Raw genomic sequence first — 26348 nt, forward strand, 5'->3', positions numbered from 1 at the left:
ATGAGGATTCCTCTTGCCAAATGAAATGTTGTTTTGAAAACACTCACTTTTTAAAAATGAGGTTTAACATACAACGTGGCTACGTTCACTTCTACTGATTAACAAATGCTGCTTAGTGAAAGGGGATTAACAAATGAATTTGATTAACGAGAAGATGCAATTCCATAAAAGCGCCATAATTTCTTCAAAAATGTGGTTAATATTAAATGCAAAGTGCAGTTCATCATACATTATGCATGGAGATGGGAAAAAATCAAGCCCATTTCTACAATTGTCCTATAAAGGAAAATATTTGATTTTTCAGGATTTCTCATTACTTCAACGTGACAAAACAGTTCAAACCAAACTCATCAAAAAACTACACAAAACAGATGTTTGTTCAAGGTGTTTACCCCCTATTTAGCATGAGTCCAAACACAATTAGCCAATTTCACGTGTCATGTGGTTATTTGAAAACCAGGAAACAAGCAGTAAATGCCAATTTAGCTGGAAATAAGACAAAATTTCTGAGAGAAATTGAGAGGCTCTGGAGTGATACGAGTTGATCTCAGTACAGGAGGAATAAAAGGATCTGTTCGGGTTGAATTTTTGCTCCTGGGATCAATGCTTTTGATCAAATTGCAGAGACAATGGGAATGGAGAAACACTGAAGGTATTTATGGCTTGTGTGGCTGGAAGGGTAAAAGAAGAAATGTGCAATGAAGAGCTGTGATTAACACAGAACATGGGGGAATCAAGTGAATGCTGAGGAGAAGAGGGGATGTTGTAGGGGAAAAGAGAGGGGGAGAAAGGCAAGGCTTTATATCTGTCAGCATTGCTGGTGTATGATTAGAGTTGCACCTTTGTGTTGATTCCATTACTGCCAGAAAGTCCTTACAGAGCATATTTTTGGTGAATGAAGGAGAGGGCAAATGTTGGTTTGCTTGGTTGTTTTTTTATCGTATCTCTGTCATTTTGAAAGTCCAATGCATTGCAAATCTCAACGTATAATATTTAACATATTACAAGTGAGAAAGTATTAACATGGATTCATATTTTCTATTTCTCTGAGTGATATTTTTAAAACTCTGCTTTTAAAGACACTAATGAAACATCATCAAGTCTTAAATTCCTCTATTGGTCTTGGTATTCTGCTATTTCATTTGTAGCTAAAAAAAGTTTGCAAAGATTATCTCTGTAAAAATATAACTATTATATACACAGTTCTAGTCACTCATTTTGCTTCTTGAATAGTTCCATGAAAATTTGCCTCTTTAGATTTCCAGAATGTACTTGTTCTTCTGTCAGTCATATTTCTAGCAGCAGCTTGGGAAATTTATTCTTTTATGTGTTGAATAGATCTTCAGCACAGGTAGTACTGTTTTCTTTGAAAATGCAAACATCTTTCAAATAGCAGGATATAAATGTGGGGAAAATTCTGAATATGAGCTATAAATATTTCAGGCTGCAGCTACAGAGAACTTGAACTGAACCTAGTGCTCGGGTATCTAAGTGTTTATTAAACCTGAGTTAGCTTCTCCTAGTGAATTGAAGTGAGTGTTTTGCTTTTGAAAAAGCCTGAGAGATTCTCTTTCTGCAAGAAACACACACTTCTGCATGCAAATCTATTGCAGCATTGCTGGAGAAATGCGTTAGTCAGACTGTATAATCAGAAATGTTTGTGGAGAGATAATGAACGAAGCCTTGCTGTACACAAAAAATAAAACATCATTATGCACAAATTTCTGCTGTGACTGTTGATGTTCCATTATTCTGTGCCCACGAAACAGAAATTTCTGTGAATCTTTGGGTGTTGTTCTGTGGTTAGAAGCTGTGTATGACCTGGTGTGGCGGGGAGTTGCTTTATTTCTAAAAGCAGTTAATGACACTTTGTTATAAATGTGAACTGCATCCTGGGGCGTGTGATAATCACACTGGAGCAGCTGTGGGGCACCAGAGAGAAGCTCCAGATCCAAGAGGTTAAAATAGATATTAGTGAAGAGTCCAGTGAGTCCTTCAAGACAAGGGGCTCAAAGAGAATTGTACCTCCCTGGAAATGTCAAAACTGGTTAAAAATGCGAGACAAACAGTGCCCTTGAGACACCAGGGGCTCTCCCTTGTGCTCTCCTACAATCAAATCTGTTAGAACCCTGGGCATTGAGAATGTCAGACTTTCTGTGCTGACAGGCACTGACCCCCAAGAAAACACTGCATTTGACCTGAGGCCATGGAAAAGGCTTCCAAAATTGAATGATAAAATTGGGATTATGGGTGTATTATTTGAATAGAAGTGTGTGATATCACATGGTGGAAAACCTAGAGTTTAAGGGCTTATAATATAGTAATACATATATAAAACAGGATGGAGGTTTTAGGGTTGAGGCCACTCCTTTTTCGCCTTCTTTTTCATGGCTCTGGGTGGTGTTTTGTAATTTGGTATAAAAATCCGCATTGCGGGCCAGGGATGGTTGGTTATTGGGTTAGAAGTAAAAATAATTTAGATGTCATTTCATAATTGGACAGTTTATCCTTAAAAGGCTTGTAGAGAAAGAGATAGGGGCCATTTTTACTTTGTCAGCTGGAAGTGTTGTAGAACTCAGGGTTATAGAGGAGAATTAATAAACACCTGAGTCTGAATGAGAAATACCTGGCGTGTTTAATCCCAACACTGGCAACAAAGAAGATAAAAACACAACACAAACCGAGCCTATGAAAACCAAACCAGCAGCTGATAATGCCAGAGGATTCCCTGTTCAATGCAGCAAATGGAGCTGTCCACACTCCTTCTTCCCTGCTTTTGACTTTCAGTTTATGAGGGGCCATTCCCCTGCCCTCTTTGTCCATCTTTGGAGCCATAGAAAAGGCAGCAGGCGCTGCCCCCTGTCCTGAGGTGAGGGATGTTCTTCAAAATGTGCTTTCAGTTCTTCAAAATGTGCTTTCAGTGCATCTTGACAACAACCTTGGCATTCTCACCTTTGCAAGGTGCATCTCCCAGCTTTCAGGAGACAATTGAATTTCTCAGCAGCTTTCCAAGCAATGATTTACATTAATGAAAGCTGAGTGGTGGCACTGGCAGACAGCTCAACATTCACTGGAGTCATACAAATGCCGTTTATTCAGCACTTGAACTACCAAGCAACATAGTTTTCAGCTCATTGTAATGTTATACACTTTCAGGAAGATGCACCAGTTTTCACTTTAATGCATCAAAATCTATGAGGAACAAAGAGTAAATTAAAAACCAAAAACAATAAGTCTGCTCCATTTCCATTAAAAAAAAAATCCTCAAAACCCAACAGATTACAAACTGCAAAAATTGGTAAAGTGGTGAAATTATCACTTCTCTGTCTCCTCCGTGGTAAAGACTACAGAGTGTAAGATTTTGTTAAGCCTTTCCTGGATGGCATTCATCCAATCAACCAAACTGACAGAGCTCTGAAGGTCAATATTCTGCAGTATTTTTGTTCCGTGATTATTTCTTTTTTCTGTCCTCGAAGAAAATTGCTTCCATTTGAGGAGATGTCTGAACCAGTAGCGGCTCAGCATCCCCCAGTCCTTGCCTGCTAAACTTGTCTGTTAAACCTGGATGGTGACACCTTTGTATCGTCTAATTTTAGAGCGTTTTTTTTTTAAATAACCATCACTCTTTCCCAAGGAGTACTTGTATGACATTAGAAATATCTTAATCCTCCTTCAATAACAGGATGGAAGATAAAAATTGCTGCAGCTATCATTATTGGAAGAAATAGCATTATACTGAAAGGATAAAATGGACTTACTCTCTCTAACCTGAAAAACCACTTACAGGATGTATTTTCTGACAGTCTGTGAGTGTTGGAGGAACTTTCTCCAAGGCAGTGCCTAAATCAAGACCAGTTCCCTTATTTTCTCCATTGTTTTATTTTTACTTCCTGTGTTTCAAGTGACTTATGCTCATAAAGGACTGTGAAAAGAGGGAGAAAGAAACCCTGGAATTATCCAATTAATATTGTATGAACATTGTGGGATTTATACAGCCAACAGTTTATTTTTAAAATTAAAGTGTGAGAAAAGGTTTTATTTAAAATACCTTGACAAATTGTATTTGTTTCAGAAGTCTAGCACTCTGCTGTTGTGTTATCTCACCTCATACAAATCATCTGAGCTAGTCTGAGACTGTTGTCTAAGCTCTTTCTTAATATCTCATGTAGAACTGAGTAAAATCTAGAAGATAACTCATCCCAGATAGTCCAAAATGAATACTCTAATGCAGGGAGAAAACTTGGCTTCTAGAGAGGTTTACTTCTATTAAATAACTAGAGAAAAGATCTAAAAATACCTAAAAATATCTGTCTATGGTTAGTTGACTAGGATCAGGTCAGCTGAATGTCCCAAAAGAGTAGAAAACCCAAAGTGCAGATCAAAGTGATAAACAACTGTGCCCATCCAGATATTGGCTGCCTTTCACTGGAGTCAGGCAAATTTGATTAATTATAATTAATTCAATAGCAGACTGAGTCCTGCAGCTCATTAATAATTTCAGAACCTGAAGGAGAGCAGGATTCCTGTGCTCAGTGCTGCCTGTCCCCATCCTATGTATTTAAAACCAAAGGTTTATCATGGAAGAGCAAAACCACTTTTCCTTCCAGTGTGGGATTCTAATTCCTTTGAACTCTGCTTCTGGGCTGGCTGGTATCCCACTTTATCTTTAGGGCTAAAGTCTGCACAGCACTTGTGGGTTATGTTTTAAATGAACATGTTTTACATCTTTGAGGGTGTGAAGCAGCACTCACGGAGGAGGAACTTCATGTATTATTCACCTTTTCCTTTCTTTTTTTTTTTTTGCATCCTATCAAACAGTTTTAAGTCAGATGCTAAATTTTGCATTAGTATTGATCATAACTTTATCATCTGTTATAAATACCCCTTCTGTTAGTTCGCACTCCTTGGACAGAGTTATGGAGAGAGGTAAGAAATGGCATTAAATTAGGTTGGCTAATTTTTGCGCTATTTGAAAGGGATTTAGGATGTGCTCAATTCCCTACAATCTCTTTAGGTGCTGGAAAATATTATCAGATCCTTACTCTCCAGGCCTGATCCCAAGACGAAAAGATGATATCCCAGAAATAAGTTAAAGTGTATTTATAAAATAAAAAGCAAGCATACAATTGAAAGTTAGAAGAGTTTAAATATTGTTGTTTATTTCTCTACTCTTTTTTGGCTTAAGGACAGTGTGTACTTCTGTCTTTGGTAACCCATACATGTTCAACCACATTAAGGTCACAAGTTTATCTGTGATAGTTCAGATAACATGGCTGAAATATGACTAACAAAAATATCCAAACAGCCACTGCTATTTTGGAGTAAATCCGTGGTTCTTGATTGTAAATGAAAGACACTTATCAAGACTCTGCAGTGATTATAAATGAATGTAAATAGTTTTTCAGGATACATACATGTATTTTATATATATATATATATAAATCCATTTTGTAGAAAACTCAAGGTCTATCACAGCAAAATAATTTTTTAAGTAGTGAAGAGGTAAAAAAGCATTGAAATGATAAAGCTAAGTAAAAATATACTAAAACATGCTTTGTCTTTTTGGAAAAAAATATAATCTTGAGTCTTTTTGAGTCTGATCCAGTTTTAGCAGTGAAGATACTTTGTATCAGAGGCATTACAGGGCTCAGAGTAAGATAACATTCTCTCTATCTGAATTTGAACATCAAATGAAACAAATCTGAGTGTGGTTTGTTAGATATCAAGCAACTCACAGAGCAACAACTTTAAAGAAAAAGGTTATATTTTTAAGGATAAAGTATTAGGAGAAAGTCAAATCAATTCTGAACATAACCAAAAAAAAAAAAAAAAAAAGACCCAAACAAAACTTACATTAGAATCAGCACACCTGCAACAATATTTTCCTCCGCAGGGTTTTCAATTTCCTGTGTTCAGTATGTGACCTTATAAAAATGATAACAAGATTCAGCTTGTGAAAAATATACATGCATCTTATCTGTTGTTTTCTGAAGGCAAACACCAGAATCGAGGTGTGTTAGAGAAGTCACAGAGTGTGGTTTTGTTCAGTCGGTAACTTGAGGCAACAAGAAAATGTTCTGCTCTTGCTGAATTGTTTATGAGAAGTGATTTTATTTTCTTTGGCTTCTGAAAAGCACCAAAACTCAGTTTGTCCAGTGATTTCTCTTAGCTACTAGGCTGTGGAATAGCTAACTTTTAATAAACAAATGGCTCCTTATAAAATTTACTGTTGATTTACAAGGGCAAGAATTAACAGATTACAACATTTAAGGGAATTCTCCATTTCACTCATCCCATGGGTTTCTAACTCCTGTCTGCAAACCAAATGTCCCGAAATACGTGCAGGATACCATGAATCTGTCCTTCAACTCTTTCAATATTTCCAGAGCCATGTGTGGAACAAAGCATCATAGCATCATAGCGCAGTCTCTTCTTTGATGCTTCTCTTTTCAGCCCGAGATAATGTTGGTTAGGTTTGTTCCTTTTTATCCTAAAGAATTTTTTCCCCATAAGTTACCAAGGAGATTAAGTGTTGATACTTAACACTACTTAAGAAAAACAAAGGGGTGGTCAAAGCTCAGAGAGGAGATGAGGCGAGTTTTGGGGCGGGTAAAGGACAGAGTTTGAGGTACCTTGGGATTCTGTTTTTATGGCGTTCAGGGAGAGAGAAACGGCGGGGTTGCTGCTCGCTGCTAGAACAGTTAACTGTGGAGGGGTCCAGTCCTGGGAAATCTGCCATCATCTGCTCACCCCAGAATTCTGAGTTTCTCTGCCGCCCTGTGAGAGCTGGGCCAGCCCTGCCCTGCCTTCACGGTTTGGTCAGCACTGCTCCTCTTGCCACAGCGTGACTCCGCACCCCCTGCCCTGCTGGGACACCCTGCCCCTGCCTGCAGGGACATCCTGCCATCCCAGCCACCAGCCCAGGACCTTCCACTGTTTCCAGCCTGGTGCTCTGAGGATCCTACACAGGCACCAAGATATACCTGCCCTGGGTTTTTGTGAAGCAAAGTCCTCGAGGTTCTTGGTGCTGTTTTTGTTATTAATGCTGTAGTCGTTGTTTTTTATTTGCTTTGTTATACATACTAGTAAAGAACTGCTCTTTCTATTTCCAAATCTTTTGCCTAAAAGCTTTTAACTGCAAATTTATAATTAGAAAAAAAAGGGTATAGGGGGGTGTTTACATTCTCCATTCCAAGGAAAACTCCAGCTTTCCCTTGCAGATACCCATATTCCCAAACCAAGACAGATAAGAACACTCATCAGTGGAGATAAAAACACCTCTCCCATCTCTCCGGACACTGTACACATGGTTTGTGGCAGCAGTTTTGCTCTCTTTGGCTGCAGGAGTATTTTCCAGCTCAGTGGGAAGGCATGAGAGCAGAAGCAGCAAGAGCCTTTCGTGCTTTTTCCCTTCTCTCTGAAATCTTCACGTTTGGCTCCTCCCAGGCTGGGTGTGGGGGTGAAGATTCCCCTCAAACCCAGCTGCAGGACAGTTTTAGCAAAGTCAGACCCAAAATCTGTGGCAGGAGTGCAGCCACTGCCCCTTCACTGAGTCAGGAAGAGCCACGCCAAGGATTTGGCACAAACTGAGCAGCCAAGTGCGCTCCAGACTCAGAGATTTCTTTAGTTACTTGTAAGGGCAAATCTGTAATTTCCTAGAAAAATTACTTCTGAACTTCAGATGTCTAGAGAGCTGCTGAGCAATGTATTAAGGATTACAATTAAATCACCTAAAAGCAGACTAAGTCCCACATTATTTGTTTTAAGGTTCTTTATGTTTGTTTGCTTTTATTTTCCTCTTGGGGAGTTTGGATGAACAATGATTTCAGCTTGGGGTTTTTTTTTGCAACTACATTATCTACCCTTTCAAAACCATAAAACAGGATAAGCTTAACTTATTGTTTGGTGGTTGGCTTTGGTTTTTTTTCTTGAACAGACAAATTGTTTTAAAATTATCACTATTTTTGTGAATATTTCACAACCCATAAGAAACCTTTTTAAAAACTATGAGTCTGTTTCAATTTTGTGAAATCCTTGGCAGATAAAGGTTTCAAGCCTAATTCTGTTGCCTTTTGTTGCCTACTTACTGTGGATTTTTCTTTATTACAGCTGTAATTTGTATTACTCAGGGGTAGCAGAGTGAATTGTCCGTGCTGAAATGGGTGGTGTTTGGGAGTTTGCTGGAATAAAGAATTATTCCAGCTGTTTCACCTTCCAATCTCTTCCTCAATTCAAGAAAAACATACAAAATTTGCCCTTATATGCTTTGCATCAGAGGGAAAGGATCCTTTGTCCATTCAGGTTTTTTGCATTTATCAGCATTTTACATTCAGTTTTTCCCCTTAATCTTTAGTTACATTCAGCCATATCCAGCAGATCCCAAGTTCTAAATAATTTGGGAATACGACTCAGAACATCATTACTTAACAGAAATTGCCAGATTTCAAATAACGTTTGAAATTGCCTGGATTCAAATAACATTTTTTGTATGTGTATTTCCTGGAATTTTTTGGCCAACATGGAAAAGAAGTCAAGGTACAATTATACTCCTAATTACCTGTACCTGACTCCAAATACAATAGGAAACTATTAAAAAACATTCCTGGGGATTAGAGGATATTAAACAGAAGATAATTAGTGCAAAGGTGAGAAGAGGTGATCCCATTTTCCCATTTGCCAGACTTGGTGCAGGATGGTGTTGAGTTTGAGGTGTGTGACTCTCAAATACAGTAAATTGCTCTACTGAATTTCAGCAACAACTGACTAACAAGTTATTTACAATTCTTATTACATTTTTAATAATGACGAAACACAAGCTGAGAGGTACCAAACCTAACTGGTTTGGTAAGAACTTTGGTTTGGTACCAAACCTAACTGTTAAGGAATATGCAGGCATAGAAATACAGCTTTGATATGAGTGGTTTTTCTGACAAGACTGAGGAAGATAGAGTTTCTAAAATAATAGAAAAACAGAAGAAAAAACAGCAAGAGAAAAAAGGAAGTGTCAGGGTAAACAGATACTTCTTTAGATTAAGTTTTGCTCTAGTGAACCTTATCTGTCTACAGGCTTGTTCTGATTTTTGCTGTAGTTCTGGGTTTAGTTTGGATTTGTTCTAACAAGAAATCTGCTATGTTATAACTTGATTTTCAAGATGCTTTTAAAAACAATTTTAATGTGATTTAGGTCAGCCCTATAAGTTTATATTTATGTAAATCCAGTTTCCAAAGAGAGAAATCTGGGACATTTAAAATGATGTGGTGTTGTGTACAAGAATTCAATCTGGTCTTAAAATCACTGTGTTAGCCTCTGAGAACTCTAAACCAGCACATCAATAATAATAGCAAAATACAATTTTTTCCTCAGAGTTTTGTACATTTTAGCCAAGCTAACTGTAGTAATTACTATTTGGTCATGTTTTACATTGATTGACCAAAGCTATTTGAGGCCCTCCGTGGTGCTGATGGCAGCTCCAGGTTCTGATGCAGAACATTAAGCAGCTGATCATCTGGAATGAGAGCGTGGGACCTGCTGTCAGGGAATGAAGAGCAAAATTAATTGGGGACACTCTCATCCTTCCAGCTCATACAGTGCTCAGCAAGAAAAAATTGTTGGTTGGTTTTGTCAGTGTGGCTAAGTGAATTCCTACCTTTCCTTTTCCTGTGCAGGAGGGACACAGCTCTGCCTTATCCAAAGTATCCCGGAGTTCTGAACTATGGAGTATCATCCTAGAGTCCTGAATACTGTTACAATTTTATAATTATTACACTATTATAATATATATTACAATATATATAATTTTATCATTTATTCAACACCAATTTTATATTTCCTTTTAGAAACAAATCCATAGAACAAGTTTCTCTTAAACGCTTCAGTGCCAGATGTTGCTGTCATCTGTTATTTAATATTTTACCTGGATATTGGTATGTATAGCAGTGTGCATGTGCAACATACACAGCTTTTTACAAACTCATTGTAAGACTTGTTCGATTTTCATTAAAAGAACTGTGTGGATTTGCTGACCCTCCTCATGTTCAGACATTGCTTTCCTTAGTCACTCACTCTGCCAGAAACTTCCCAACAGAAAGAAAGAGAAGAAGCTGTCGATAGGTCAGCTTTAAATTGTATGCTATTTTGCAAATATCTGTGTAGGCAATTTTTTGTTTTTGAAAAAGAAATTAAAAATCCATACAGCAATATAGCTGAAGTTGATAATTTCTGACTTTAAAGAAAAGGTGGCTGGCTGAGGGTGAAGGTAGATCAAAGAAGCTCAGGCCAATAATCTACACATGGACTTCAATCTAGAAGGCACAATTTATTTTCCCAAAATATCCCAGCTACCCAGTTTGAGGTTTTTAAAGAAATAAATAATATAGAATTCTGTATAATATATTTCTGTAAAAATATCACAGCATTTTTATACTATCTACTTTTAAATTCTGTTTCCCATTTCTGTTCTTCTAAATATAATTTATTTAACAAAAGAAACTCACAAAATTATCTTGCTTTCATCTTTGAAGCTGGCACATCTTCATACCATCTAATGGAACATAATATTTTCATGATCACTTATTCTCTTTTCTCCAGCACTGCAGGTTTGTTCTATCAGAAATCAGCCAGCAGCAGGACTTGCAATGCACTCTGCAAAACTTCTGGTCATTGTCACCCTGATTTTTCAACCTTCTAATATTTTTCACATTTTTACTGGAACTTTGTCACGCTTGTAACAAAAACAAAGACTGTGTTTTCTAAACATGCATTCCTTTCCAAGGTAAAGAACGAATTGATGGACTTCTGAGTTGACTACTGAAGTCAAAGAAGTGTTAACCTTATCTCCCAATGGCTAGTCAAAGTCCAAACCCTATTTAAACCCTAAATCCAAAAATAAAGCTCCTTCTTTTCTCATCTCACATCCTAATGGGTGAATGTAGTTACTTTCGCGTCCTTGAGTAGCAGGTCATCATAACAAAAAGCAGGAGATCAACGGGCAGTCATAGGGATTCCCTTGGAAGGAGCAATGGATGTGCAAAATGAGCCCGTAAAAGATGAGCCCCCCAAACCAGGGGGTTTGAATGAAACAAAACCAATCCCTTCCCCTGAGGCTCAGCCCTGATCAGCACAAGTGTCTGTGGTGGTCTCCAAGGGTTGCTCTTTGGAAAGGGATAAATGGATCTTGCTGCCGCTTCTCAAGAGACCTTCCAGGCAATGTCTTGGAAGAAGAGCTGAAACAGTCCCCGTTGGAATTCTGGAAACTTAGATTTTGGGGTTCTAGTACATAGTAACACATGCAAGCCAAGATGGAGGGCTTTGGACATTGTCTGGGTCCTTCTTCACCTTTGTGGGTTTGGGTGGTTTTCTGTAACTGGGTAAAAAAGGTCCACATTGAGGGCGTTGGGTGATCATTATTGGATCAAAAGTATAAATAATTCAGGCGTCACCTTGTTATTGAGTAATTAGGTCTTAAATAACCTTGGAAAGAGTCAGAAGTGCTCCATTTTACCTCGTTTCTCTAACTTGCTAGTTAGAGCTCATGCCTCGTGAGCCTGTACATAGATAAGAAACAATAAATGTCCAAGTCCAAACTCAACATCTAGATTTCCTGTGTATTAATCATCCCGACCTCGGTAGGGGAAAAAAAAAAAGAAGCCAGAACTGTCACAAATGGTGCCCCGTGTGAGATTTGAGCTCAAGTCCCCAGAAAATGAAGTCAAGAGAAAATTTGTGATCAGAAATGATTCTGATTAGGAACAAATGTAGAATCTGGATTCAGGTTTTCTGTAAGACATCAATACTGATTTTACACATTTAACATCTAAGAAGTCACCTTTCTTGTAAGTCTTTTAAAAGAGCATTGTGACAGGTTTTCAGGAAACTTTGTTAATTATAGATGACTAATAGTCCTTGGACGAGGCAAAAAAAGAGATTTGAATAGAGAACTCAAAATAGGGATGATTGTGTCCTAGAAGTTGGTACAATACAGTTGCTTTTTATACAAATATATGCAGAAGAAATAATAACTTCGTGAGCAATAAAAGCAGAAGAAAATGCTTAACTTTCTGAAAGTCTCATTGTCTGTTTGATATAACTCTTTTTTTATCTCAAACGTCAGTTCCTGGAGTAATCTTTTCATTTTTTTGTAATCTAGGTGTCATCAATTTTTTATAATTTCATTAAATCGTAGTCTCAGTCTCACCACTGTTATCTCAACTCACTTTGATAGAAACACACAAATAATCTTACAGCCTCCTTAAACCCAATGAGTGCATTGAAGTGTTTTAGGAGATCCAAGGGAGGATGGGTAGAGGAGAAAAAGGAGGATTTGTGCACAGAGAAACGTTCTGGTTTGGGTCCAAGGTGCCCCATTTCTCCCAGTGCTGTGATTGGTGTGTCTGTGCCTCAGTGGCCATAATTTGTGTAGTGATGAATGTAGGAACAACTGGAAGAGAACAGATGGTGCCCTTGTTCGTCTGGATTTTCTTCCAACCAAGATTTTGTACTCTTGTAGCAGATTCTGTTGCTCATCTTTCCATCTTGAATCATATTCAACAACTCTAAAACTTGTATTACATTTAATTCAGGGAAACATAGTCAGTATAAAAACAATAAAAAAAGAAAATTAAATCACAATTATTTCTGCAATCTGTTAAGTTTTTCTTACAGATTTACATTAGTATTTTAATATTTTATTCATCTACAGACTTCTCACTTATATCTCTTGGTAAGCAGCATGCAACTCCCAGCATCATTCATTTCTTTACTTAGTTTTGCCTGCTGTTCCAGAACTTTATGTTCAACTGGATTGTAAATGTAGCTGAAATAGAAACGCTGAAAACATTTTAGTTCAAAAGAACAGCTCTGCACACTGATTATTTAAAAATCTCCCCAGTCTCCTAAGTTTGAAGAACATATGGCAATTCACTCATGATTATTTTTGCTAAAAATGATTTTAATTTAATGAGTCAATGAAATTAAAGATTTCTTTTTCCGGCAGCTGGCTCTCTCAAAATTCAAGGTCAATGCACAGTGTTGACATAATTGCACAGCCAGTCTGTCCGTGTTCTACAGGTGTCAGTCACATTGAAAATAAACACAAATTAAGTATTTTAATGTGTAGCAGAAGTCATAGTCAAAAGCAAAATCAGTGGAAACAGTGACAAGCTTATTCAAAATCACTTTTGGGACATCAAGTCCTCCTACTTTGAGGAAAGCACATTTTCCTTATCATTACTGTGTGCATCTATTAGAATGTTGTGCTGTACCTTTCTGTTCATTAATTGCTTGACATCATTAAGACTTAAGTGATTTCTAATGATTCATAACTGAGCTTTCAGCTGGAATATATCAACAACAAGATTCAGAACTCAAGTCCCAAACCCTCCAAATAGCATTTAATTTGATAAATCCAGGGGTTATAGTGAGTAAGGAAAACTCTAATAGCTCTAATACAATCAAAAGAAGGAAAAGAAACTAATACAGAGAAATGAGAAAACCAAGAGATTCAAACTTTACTTAGTTTAGAGTCTAAAGGTCAGAAAAATGGTGTGATTCCTGGAGCTGATGTGCTGCCAAGTGCCTGAGAGGGAAAAAAAAAAATCCCTAAGCAACACAAACCCTAAAACTAAAGAAAAAATATATTTAAAAAAATCCAGCAGTCCTGAAGGATGGAACAGTGCTGCCCTGGGGTAGCTCTGCCACACTCAGAAGGAATTTATGGCATAAAAATGTCCTTGTAGTGCAAGCCAGCTCTGTTATGTGCCATATCCCTCTAATCACATCAACAGCACCGAATTCCCCAGCAGCAGAAATTGAGGGCAAGGACAGCCTGTGAAATTAAAGCCAGGGGCAAAATTCTGGGATGGTCTGGATTTCCCTCACCTGCATCTAGGAGATATCCATAATGAGGGAGAGGAACATGCCCTGTGCTCCTTTGTGCCACTTCCCAGGAAGGTTTTGATGGATGAAATAGCAAATAAGAGGCACCTACACAAAAATCCTGGGTAGCACCAGCAGCTGGGTTCCCTCCTGGGCTGATTTCAATAGCACACAATCATCTCTCAGAGGAAAAAAAGCACAGGGCTGGGTTGGAATGCACCTGCTGACCTCTTTTATGTATAGTGACACATCAATCCTTGCAAACACATGAGCCTGGAAAGAACTTATATGGAAATTGAAACAAAAGGGAGTGATCCGGAACCAATAAAACCAAAGAATCTAAAGTTAAAAAAAGCTTTTCCTACTGTGTATTTCTCTTACAGGAAAAAAAAAAAAAAAAAAAAAAAAAAAAAAAAAAAGTGGTCGTTTGGGTTTTTTCGTCAGATGGTGAGATAGTTTTGTTTGTAAATAAGTTGTCATTTTCAACTAGGAAAACATAAATACTGAATTTAATTGTAACAGCTGTCATTTTATCTGATATTTGTCTTGTGAGCCATTCTGTTCTCTACTATAGTTGTCTGTGTTTAGCCAACAAGTTTCTTTTTTGTGCATTCAAAATGCATAATGTCAGAAAGGATTGATGAATATATTTTACACGTCTGTTATTGTAAAAAAAGCTTTTTTTTTTAAATTTTATTTTGGGGCTTGGGGGGGGTCTCAGCTCTTTGACTGCAGGCAGAGAGTTTATTCTTTAACCTCATATTTCAAGTCCAAGATATTGACTATGATGTTTTTCATCTTAGGGCCTCAGAGTGGTTGGACTGAGGTTAGAATTTGGTTCCACAATATTCTGTGCTGACAAATGAGTATATTAAATACTGGAAAATTATTTAATTATTTGGCTTTTGCTGCTCTTTCCATAGTTAAAATTCAGAGCCTTTGTAATAATGGATAATGCACAGTAAGGACCTGGTATTGAATTTGGCTCCAGTTTCCAAAGTACTTTTTTTTTTTTTTAATTTTATAATCTAATGTATATTTTATTAATATAGGCCTTATTTAAAAACTGGGCCTTTCAAAGGAATGATATGCTGTGTTGAGCTTCAGAGGTACTTAGAGGTCTCAGATAAATTGTGAATTATCTCTGTAGTAACACATTGAGCCCTTCCCTTGCAGAGAGTCTTTGATCCCAGGCACTGGTTTATTTCTTCTTTTTTTTTTAAACACCACATAACCATCTGAACTTCCAGAGTCCTACAATCTAATAAGTACTAAATTCTCTAGTTAAAGTTTTGTTGGAAAAGAGATTCCATTAAAAATCACAGCCTTTTCATATTTGTATGAGTCATATTTCTTTAGCTGTTGTAGCATGGTTTATATTTTGATGACGAAGCCTGGGATAACATTTGTACAGGCAAAATTTCCTGCTTTCCAATCTCTGTGAAAACTAGAGAGGTTTCACAATGAAAGACATTTCAGGTTTAGGCAAGAAGGTATTATCTTTTTCCAGACCACTGCAATGACAGTTTATATTTAGTTTATATTTTAAATACAGCCATAACTGGAACTGCCCCCAGAGCCTGGGTCCTCTGTTGTTGCTGGTGGGGGTTTGTGTGATGTCTTTTTTTTTTATTTGTTTTGGGCTTTTCTGTCTGTGGGTTTTTTGGGGTTTTTTGTTTGTTTTTCATGTATGACTCCCTTTTAGGGTATGACTCACCTTTCTGGGCGCAAGAAACCTTGATGTGTCTGTGGTGTTCCCAAAATATCCATTTGACTCCATTACAAAATGTCTATCCCAATATTTTGTGATGTAAATAGAGAACACTGAGCCTGGCAGAGCTCCAGAAGTGTAGGAGCAGCACTCTCAGCCACAGGCTGGGCACTCCTGGGGCTGTCCTGAGCAGGATCAGGGGATGAACTCTGATCCTAATGGGATCCTTCCTGTAGGAATGCACTCCCGCACTTGAGCAGGTGTTTCCAAACAGGGAAAGGTTTAAGATTCATCCCTTGCTGTTCTTATAAGGCAAAGAACCCAGAAACTTCCATGCTCTCTTCCCAGTAACTGGCCAGGCACCAAGCAGAGATACTGGTTGGACACCTGAACCTCAAAACCTGTTGGCAATTTCATTGGGCCAGGTGCCCAAAAGCCCACCTGGACCATTCAGTAACTTAAAAGACTGAACAGAACTGCCCAATTGCTTTTTTGGACTGCCTAAACGAGTGCAAGAGTTCTCTCTGCACTGTGTTTGGCTTTTATTTCTTTTGTTTGATACTGCTTGTTGTTTCTTGTCATTATTAAAGCCTTTTCTTTTACAAAGCATGTCCAGAGAAGTTGTCTCACTGTTATTTTAAGCCATTTCTCTGCCAGAGCTGGCCCCTCAGAGGTGATGAATCTTCATGGGGTTTATCACATCTCACCCCACACGAGATTCAATCACCTTCCAGCTTGGGGTGTTCTGTGAAAATATCTGGTGGTCCTGGCTGCTGTGATAGGAATGGCCTCACCAGGGATTTCTTGAGCTGCAAGGAGTAAGGGTTTGCTAAGACAAGAGGTGCAGGGGGCCTTGGCTTTACCCCCTGCAATTCCTGGGGGTTTGTGCTTGGCTGTCTCCAGGGCAGTTTGAGTACAGGCCCCCAGGTTTGCAGAGGGATTGATCAGAGTATTAGGATTAGAAGTAAAGTGGTGCAGCTTGGTGAAATATGCAGAGATGGCACCACAGGTCTGAGGTTCACTTTAATCTACTTGGAGCATCCACTGCCCTCATACAAGATTTGTAAATGCCATCACTGGGATTATTATTAATCCAGTTCCTCCTGGCTCATTCTTATCTAGTCAGGGTCAAGAAGACTTTATTCCCTCATTAAAAAAGCCCTCCTGGTAAAACATGGGAGAGTAATTAAATATATAGAGCAGATTCCATAAATCTCTTTTCTTTAGAAAGTGCAAACTTTATTTATTAGGAGCGCAGCTCTCTGTTCCGTATGTGCACCCAGCAGGAGTCTGTACCACATCAGGGGCTGGAGTGTAATTTTGTATTGCAAAGTAATTTAAGCAGGGACACAGAATTTGGTAGTTTCACACTTACAAAGGCAGCTAACAGCCTTGCAAAAGAATCTCATTGGCAAAACAATTGATTTCTAACTTCTGGAGCAGAGAACCTTCGCTGCCTAGATCATGTACAATAAAACTGACATCTGAGGGTAGAGCAAAAATATGCTCAGCTTTCCTAATCCCTTGGAGGCTTGTGAAATTACTGTCTGAAAACTATAATGAGAATGAGATAATTTGTGACATTTCCCTCTGCTGTTAGAAGGTATTGATTTTATGACATTTTCATTTCTTATTATGTATTACGAGCATAAGACACCTGAATGTTAATATCAGATGCACAGAATAAACAAGGATGGTGCCAGGTAGCACTTTATTTATTTCAATTATTTTTCAGTTTTATGCTGTAGCTATTTTACCAAAACCCTGCAGGCTGTTAGCAGATAAACAATCATTCCTAAGCTTTGAGAATTCAGAATTAGAGAAGGCAGCCTATACATAAACTTATTTCTCCCATGAAGTCTACCAGCCAAGTAAGATAACTTATCATCACCATGCTGAGTTTTGACCTCCGCTGTTTTATGTGAGATGTTCAATTTTTCAGCCACATTGTCTGTCTAATTTAGACTGTTAATGCCTTGGGGTTGTTGTCATCTTCCTCCTCACACAGGAGAGACCTGCTGAAAATACTAATGCACTCACAACAGATCCAACAGTGTCACTTGCTTTCAGCCCTGCTGCATCTTATTGTCAGGGCTTTGTGAAGAGTAAATCTCATCTTCCAGTGGTAAAACTACCAGGAAAAGGTTGTGGAGAGGCTATTCCATCAAGACTCTCCTGGAACTCTTCAAGCTTTGTTTGACCTCTTAGCTGTAGAATTATGTGGCCCTGTAAGCAGCTTTGCTCAGAACTGTCTGGGATCACCGAAAATACATGTTTTGGGTTTCTGGAGAGATCTCTGTATCTCCCCTCTGTTTTTAGCATGTTCATAACCCCTCTGTCCATCACATCATGATGATGAGCTATGCCCAAGGAGTGACTGAGCAAGGTGCGCAGATCAACGAGCTATGGCAAAAACCTTGGGAGTTTGAACTATTGCCAAAAAAAACAGACAAGGAACGAGTTTAATTCCACAGAGAAGTGCTCTGTCCAGATTCAGCTGTGGCAGTGCAGTTATGCTCTAAACAAATGCATGGCACTGGATTTCTCACCATACCCAAGGTGCTACAGAATCCTGGGTTTGTGCCAGCAATCTGCACATAAGAGAAGAATTTCTAATATCTGTGTTTAAGGCCAGCTCATAGGGAGCTCTGGGCACCCTGCTCAGATGGCAAGGTGTCCCTGCCCACAGCACTGTTGTGCCCTTGGCAAAGAAGCAACCTGCCCAGGGCTCCCACTTGGCAAGTCCATCTCAGCATCCTGGGGCCATGAGCAGTGTGAGGAGAAATGTATTTTCTCCTTGGACATCTGCATTTAAATTGATACATTACATGAAAGAGTACAGACCAACCCAGCAGACAAAAAAAAAAAAAAAAAAAAAAAAAAAAAAAATCCTACAGTTGGTGTGGATAGAATGGATTTTAAGGGCTTGTTTATCTGTTGTTGCAGTTTGGTTTGGTTGGGTTTTTTTAAATTTGTTGTAGAGGGGAATTCATAGCAAATGGATAATATTGTACAAAAATAAGAACTGAGGAGTAAAGAAAAAGAAATTGCTATTTTTATGCCTTGTGAAGTTGACTAAGTTATAGATATTGTACATAAACTGTATTTATATCAAATTTATAGAGAACTTTCTCACAGAACAGGGTAGTAAAGAGAAGGGAAAAACAATATCAGAATAAGGTCAGAGCATGAGAGAATAACTGAATTGTCCAGAAAATAAATCCACACAGGAATCTCAAAAAATCAAAATACCATTCACAAAGTACCAGTCTCTTGTGGGCACTTTAAATGATCCAAGCTTATTTTGTCTAAAATGCAGCTTTAATAAAGAAAATACAAGAGCCAGGGAAAAACTTTCCTTGGATCCTTTAACAATAAGGTCTGAAAATACAATGTTATTGAAATTCTTTTTATGTATACTTCAGAAATAAAATCATTTTGGGTTTCTTTAAAGAAAAGGATTGTGTAGATTTTATCTGACTTACACGGTGTAATCATATTTAGATCATAATTTTCTGGTTTGTAACAATATCTTTGTAAATATTCAGTTCTCTTTCAATACAAATACTTCTATTTCTGGGGGTCACAATTTGATCTGAGTGCAAATTACTTTTAGCAGCAGGGGGCCAAGCCATAGATATGTATTCAGATTTGGACACAGCTACCAAAGTGGAATATTTAAATGTTCAGAGAGAGTTTCCATGTTGTCATGGAGCTGGAGATCAAAACACAATCAAACACACACAAACTCCACATTGCACTTTCAGAAGGAGACACCAAGAGAGAAAAAAAAAAAAAAAAAAAAGAAAAAGAGGAAATAGTGTTTATGTGCATTTCTTAACTGGAGTTTCTCTCTAATACCACAGTGCCCAGTTTGAGCTTGTCTTGCACATGCTCAGCGAGGAATATTTGATTTTTATAATTTAAGTCTAATGTTGTTGTTTTCTTCCTACTTGAGGAATGCAAATATCCAGCCCTTGTGTATTCAAGGGGTTTGCCTGCACATCCCTCTGGATTCTCTCCACAGATCTTTGCAGAAATCTCAAAGAATCGCTGAAAGTCACATTAGGAAAATTACCAGGGCTGGGGAGAATGGGGGAAGAACAACAGATGAGTTAGTTATCATTCCAGTGGTAAAAAAACTAATAGAAACTCCTAGTCTTTGGCCAGTGGGGAGTCCTCAGGGGGAAATTGCAGCTGCCTAGTGATGGGAAAAACATGGATTAATTAATGCTTTTTTGAATTAATTGATATTGCAGCAATCCAGGTATCTATGATTTATATCTCCCTTCTGTGATTTCATTCTGTATCAGATATATCTGCAGCTCTGTTCCCATGGATAGTGGGAAGCACAGAAACTTCTGCCCTAACCCTACTGGAAAATCCCCATATGTCCCCAAAATGTATTCAGAGTAATTTCAGCTCTTGAAAGATATTTAGTTCTGTGTGTCTGGTTCCTGGTAGGAATCTACCAGGAGTATCCCAGAGAATCCCTATTTAGGTGGAAGGCTGATGGACCAGATCCTGTCACTTATTGTGAGACTCTAATGTGGAATTTAAAATTTTCAAATACAGAGATATAAAGCAAAACTCAAACAAATGGAAAGCGGTGCTTCATATGGGATGAACCCGAAATTCAGAGATATTATCAAATTAACTAATACTCCTAAAGCATTATTTCTATTCCTCTCATCAAGAAGGAATGGAAGTAAATCCTGCAAAGGGAGCAGCCTGGAATCTCTGGGAATGTGCCTTTAATTCCATGGTGGAACCCAGAGGTGGCAAAGAGGAGGCAAAGACAAAGATTTTTTATGAAAACAACACCTATTAAGACCATCAATATGTCAAAGCAGAACAAGAGAATTTCCTCCAATGGTAAAAGGAAAAAGCTTTGCCTAAAAAAGTGTGAGAGAAAAAGCACCATGAGGTAGAAAAGAGTGGTTTGGAAATCATTTACCACTTTAGATGATTTGAGCAAGCCAGCCGTTTAGCTTGACCTTTTGTGAGTATTTGAAGCTAAATGTTTTGTGCAGGAGATGAAAATAGGTTGATTAAACATATTCTCATCCTCCCACCATGCACCCTGTACTTCCCTGTGACAGACACCTTGTGATGGAGAGTTGCTACAGTGCCTAGGTAATAGATGGGAAATTGTTTCAGGCCCTGGTGCCACTGGTGTGTGGTTATGATCCAGGTTAGCAATCACAGAAATTGTTGCTGAGAGTCATCTGCAGCTCATCCATTCCCTGAGCTGCTCGCTGAATTTGGGGGATTTGTGTCCTCCAGCAAGGCATAAGTTATAAAGGAGTTATTTATAATGAACTGCTGCAGATGGGGCTTCTTTCTCTAACTCCTTCACATGGATTATGGCTTGTGAAGACAGGGAAGGAGGGTTATGCTGGAGTGTTCTGTAAGTCACTGTCTGCCTGTGCACACAGCACAATTTCTTGTTGGAAGCAGTTATGTCAGAGCAGCAGCCCAGCTGACAAAGACACTGCCAGTTGTGTGCTTACATCACATAATTACTAACTTTACATCTACTTTCACTATATTTTGACAATTAGGAAGTTGGACAAGAGAGGGCTGTGGAGGAACCGTGGCTTCATTGATTCAGAGGTGGGAATTGAGGAGTGTGTGCTTTCTTTGCATCTCTCCTGACTTTGTTTTTAACTCAACTGGCACTGAACTAACAGGTTTGCTGGAGGTTTTCATCACAGATGGGCTTGAGTGTCTGCTGTAAATTGGAGTAGGTTAAATGCATTAGAAATTAAATAACTATTTCCTCGAGAATGTCTATGTTCTTTCTGCAAAGTTTAATTTCAATAGTTTAAAAGTATGGCATCATCATTTTTGTGCAATATTTAGGGTAGTGTGTCATGTGAGTAAAGAAAGGAGAGAAAAAAATACAAACCCTGAGAACATTATGGACATTACTCTTTCCAGATATTGTGGTCTTTTCTTTTTATACCAAACTCTATTTGCATGACCTAATGTTATTATAATAATCAAAGCAAACCCTCCCCAGAGACTAAATGTTACATGGCTCGGCCTCTTCCTGAGGAGATAGGTAACTGAGAGTTTTCATTGTACATATTTGACATGTTAACATCCCAAATCCCAGCCCCTATGAAGCCATCCTTTTTATCATGTGATTTTCTCATTGTGTGTATGTGGTATTTAATTCCTCTTTAATTCCTATTTGTCTTCTTGATGAAATGAGAAGTTATCCAGGAACTTAAAGGCTGATTCTCTCCCTCCCTTCTGACAGATGCAGTGACTGAATAGACTTGGTCTTTTTCTGTGCTGAGGGATATCCTTATCAAACAAACCAGTCCAGCAAAATGAAATATACCTTGAGCACTCTGTCAAAATCTGAGTCTGAACTAAAGACCTTGCAGGTTTAGAACTTCCATTTTTTCCATCTTTTAAGCTGTTATATCTCAGGGAATGAAATATGGCAGTGTTGTGACCAAGGCAATCAGCCTGGGCTCCAGAACCAGATTCTGCTCTGAAATATTCAGGTTGAATTCTAGGCCAGGCAAGAGTAGAAGCGAAATGAATATTTGCATGAAATCTGAGTTGTATTTGGGCTATGTAATATTTTTCTGCAAATATTTAAATCACCTGAATTTTGACCTTATTTAAATACAAAATTCCTTCACTTTCATTCATGCTTGCAGAATTAAAAAAAAAAAAAAAAAAAGTTTTAACATATTTCCCTTTTCTTTAAGTGGGTGGTAGAAAAAGAGCAAAGAAAGCCAAGCTTTCTGCTGGAAGATAACAATGTGCAGTGCAAATACTGTCAAATTTGGAGGTCAAGTATCTAAAGTGCTGTGCCCTGTGGGAAAATATGCTTGGTGGTGTTGGTAGGTGGAAGTAATTTGTTCGAGCTGGAATGTGGCCACAGTGGTATAAATCAAAGATAACCTGGTAGACCATAAACAGCCTTTTTGTAACTGTGGAGTGTATTTTTAATTTGACACTGGTGTGCTGTGAATAGGCAGCTTAATTGTCCTTTTGGGTATTCCCAAAGGAAAGGGGGGGAAAATGTGGGATTAAATGTTTCTTTCTCTGTTTAGGAAAATAGACTTGCTTACCCAGAGCAAAGCTGCACTGGAAATATGAAAATATAAGAACCACAATACTTTTAGATTTTTAACTTTTCACTATGTTCTTAAGTGTAGGTGCACTATCTCAGAACAGATTGTACTGTTTATTATTTATTCCTTTAATAGCCCAAGTGAATTGGGAGCTAGATGACCTCTTTGCTTTAAATCTAGTGGAGAAGAAAATTAGGCAGGCAATTAGTCAGAGTCACATTTTTCTGAATCTGCCTGGTTTTTGCTGTGAGAAATTGTCCATACAGAGATTCCTTTTTGAATGAAGGCTGCTCTTGGTGTGAGGTCAGCTCACAGCTGGTTTTAACAAATTATAGTTAATAAGTCAACTTAAACAAGATTCACAGTCATAAAACCATTCAGCTGAAGAATTTTTTTCTGATGCACACAGTCGTTCTTAGTTCTCTATCTAAATGTTTAAACCCTTTTTAAAAATAATTTCTGTAAACAAAATTTATTTTAACAAACTGTCCTTTGTGTAAATAGGTTTTAAAATAAATCTGTTTATGTGATTTGGGTGTGAAATTACTTTCGAATGACACGTTTTATTGATTTCAAATAATGTGGTTGTTGTTTTGTTTTTATGAGGCAAAATATTTTAGTCATCAATAAAAGAAAGAATGATACTTGGCTGATAAAGAACATCTTCTCACTATGTTCATATGTTTCACAATAGCCATAAATGAAATTTAACTCACCAAAGGCCAGATCCTCATGAAAGGGCAATAAATAATTAATTACTCAAAGATCAGAACATTTCAGGAAGTCAAGGTTTCTGATACTGACACAGACATGGAAAAAAGGAAAAAGAGGAAGAACCATAATTCTTCGAGAAGTTTGAAAGATTGTTGAAAAATTTATAATGGCTTATTGGCAAGATTCTTCATGATTTTTAAAAAACTTGAAATTCCTGTTACGTTTCTGGAACACAGAGTGATTCACACAGAAAAAAAATGAAGTTCCATTAGTGTGTGATGCACATAGAACTGCTTGTTTTCAAAACAGTATGGAAAGCCTTGGACTGTGCTTGGCCTCCTGAAATTCCAAGCTCATCCCATAATCCCATCCTTTTTAAAATGCTGTGACATTGCTGAAACACCTGAAATACCAGATATTTTTAGCTGCTCAAAATTATGGCATCTTAGATCAAAGACTTTTGGATGGCCTTAAAAATCCGATTTTTTAAATGCAGTTTCCTCCTTTTTTCTCTAATCCTTAGGATTTGTCTCCAGAGGTGCTGCCAGCTCTTGTTCAGGAGCCTTGGGGCAGAATTTCTGTGTCCAAAACCCAAGGGTGCTGTGTCCAAATCCTGGCTCAGGTAAGGCAGAGGCGTCAGTGTTCCTTCTTCTGTTGCTCTGTTCTGGCACACAAAGATCTTGAATTGCTTTTGGAAGTGAACTTCTTCAAAATGATATACTTCAAGGTATAAATTAATGGCTTTTGGAAATTAGGCTTGGAGGTTTTTTTGGTTTTTTTTCTGAAAGAAATATTTTCCTGGAACTTTAGGCATGCTGCTTTACCAAAAAAAAAAAAAAAAAAAAAAAAAAAAAAAAAAAAAAAAAAAAAAAAAACAAAAAAAAAAAAAAAACCCTAAATATTACATGATAGTGTTTTATACATCTTTTACAGATGTTGTGGAAAATAATGGTCTTAGTGTGGTGCTGTTGTCAGAGGAATTTTGTGTTTGCCTGGAAGGTTCAGTCCAACGTGGATGGAGAGTTTGGATCTAGGCTGTGTGGACAGAAATTCTCTGTCCTGCTGGTGTAAAAAGACAGACTTTTTTCCATCTACTTGGGGTAGCAAAGTTGTGTCTGGTGGCAATGATGACTTTAATGAAGTCTGATGTTATCTTATGGTGTGCTAAGTTATAAATGTAAAGTACAAAGGGCAATGTGAAAAGAAAAAAATCAGTGAATAATGTAACTGACTGAACTGAAAAGGCCAAATTTTGAATTTTGGATTTATTCTTAATTTCTATTATATTTCAGTTTACGTTCTTTAGAATACATCAGGATAGTCTTCCTAAGTATGATGAATTGGAAAAGAAATTTACATGGGTGTGGTAAATTTCTTTTGGTCATTTGACAAAATTCTTTCTTTTGGACATTAGAAATTGTGTTCCCAATTACTCTTTGATAAACTAGAAATTATGGCTTTATGGGAAAACGTATGACTGTGGAGGTGAGAGAACAGAAATAATATTGACTTACAAATAGAGATTTTTCGATTTGATTGGGAAATTAGCAACTGGGGAAGAATGACTTCATTGAATTAGAGAAAAAAATTGGTTCAATAATGAAACTTATTCTAAGTTCAAATACATCCATATTTTGAGCTATTTAGTTTTTGATGACATGATTTTCCTTCAAGTACTGATGACTTCTGAATCTACATTGTGAATGGAAGCAACTTGTTAAGGGAAATAATATTGTTCAACAATGATGTAACTATAGTATATTAATAAATAAGATATTAAATAGTCTATACTTGCCACATAGGTCAAATAAGGAAGAATATTTGCACATGTTATTTAGATAAAGAAAGGAAAAAAGAGAGCATTTAAATCAGAATTGGTTGCTCCTTCTATCAGTGACTGGCCAATACATCTGGAACAGTGTACTGTTAAATGTATATATGTTAAATGTATATAGATAGATAAAGATATACAAATGAGAATAAAACAGCTTATAAGTGGAGTCATCCTTTAAGTAGAAGAACAATAAAAAGATACAGAGAGAAATAAAAGATACAGAGAGAAAACTAACAAGAATAAAATAATTTCCTACAAAGAAAATATCCTGTACATTTGTTCTACTGAAATCAAATGCTTTTAATAAATGAGCATAAAAATGAAATATTCCAGTAGCAAGATGTTGATCTTCACTGATAATTAGTTTTTAATTTGAAATGATATCTCAAATTTTCATCATAATGGTTTGCCTAGTGCAAGCTTATGAAGGTGGTGGAAAGTATCAATGTGAGAAAGGCATCTAAATATCCTCTTTTCTTCATTAAAAACGAATTTTAGTTGAGTTACTTGCAGGTCTTTAACTTCAGAGAGAATGGTGAATGATGATTTTCTTTGAAAAAGAGGCCACTTTTAAGTCCTCAAAAATTTTCTTCTGAAATCAGATCTATGTAGGAAGAGTCATATCAACACCAAATTTCATTATGCAACTAGAGCAGAAAATCACATAAAAGGATCATTATCATTAAGTAAGAATGGCTTGGCAAAAAAAACCTCACTGATAATCACAGAATTGGGTCAATTGTGTCTTGTAGATTTGTTGATTTCTTTTACTCCTTCTGGTCCCAAAGAGAAAAAAGGAAAAAAATGCTGTTTGCTGTTTAATACAATCCACATTGACTGTCAGTAGAGAAAGCCCATGCCATGTGAAAGCAAACAGCTCCTAATCAAAAAACCAAAACAAAAACTATATTCTCTTTGGAGATATTTAGATAATGTTCTCCTAATTCAGTGAAATGAAGATCTTTTGACTTCTCTGTTTCCAAATAATTTAGGTATTTGCTTCTTTTTCCAAATGAGGAGGTGTAGAATGGGGAAAACCAGATACTGTTATAGGAATATTTACTACTGATTAAAGCAAAGTAGTGTGAGATCAAGGTGTTTTTAGCAGGGCTGTGT

At 37.4% G+C, this 26348-nt stretch overlaps 1 long non-coding RNA gene across 1 annotated transcript in view; it reads right to left on the reverse strand.

The window, feature by feature from the left end:
- The window catches only part of LOC136374600 (uncharacterized), a 518432-nt gene that overhangs the window by 350019 nt on the left and 142065 nt on the right, over positions 1-26348 (reverse strand). The window contains exon 2 of the long non-coding RNA XR_010745929.1: positions 24223-24292. This is a non-coding gene — a long non-coding RNA (uncharacterized lncRNA). The remainder of the gene's footprint in view (positions 1-24222; positions 24293-26348) is intronic.

Source organism: Sylvia atricapilla, chromosome Z (assembly GCF_009819655.1).
Source record: "Sylvia atricapilla isolate bSylAtr1 chromosome Z, bSylAtr1.pri, whole genome shotgun sequence".
Classification (NCBI taxonomy): Eukaryota; Metazoa; Chordata; class Aves; order Passeriformes; family Sylviidae; genus Sylvia; species Sylvia atricapilla.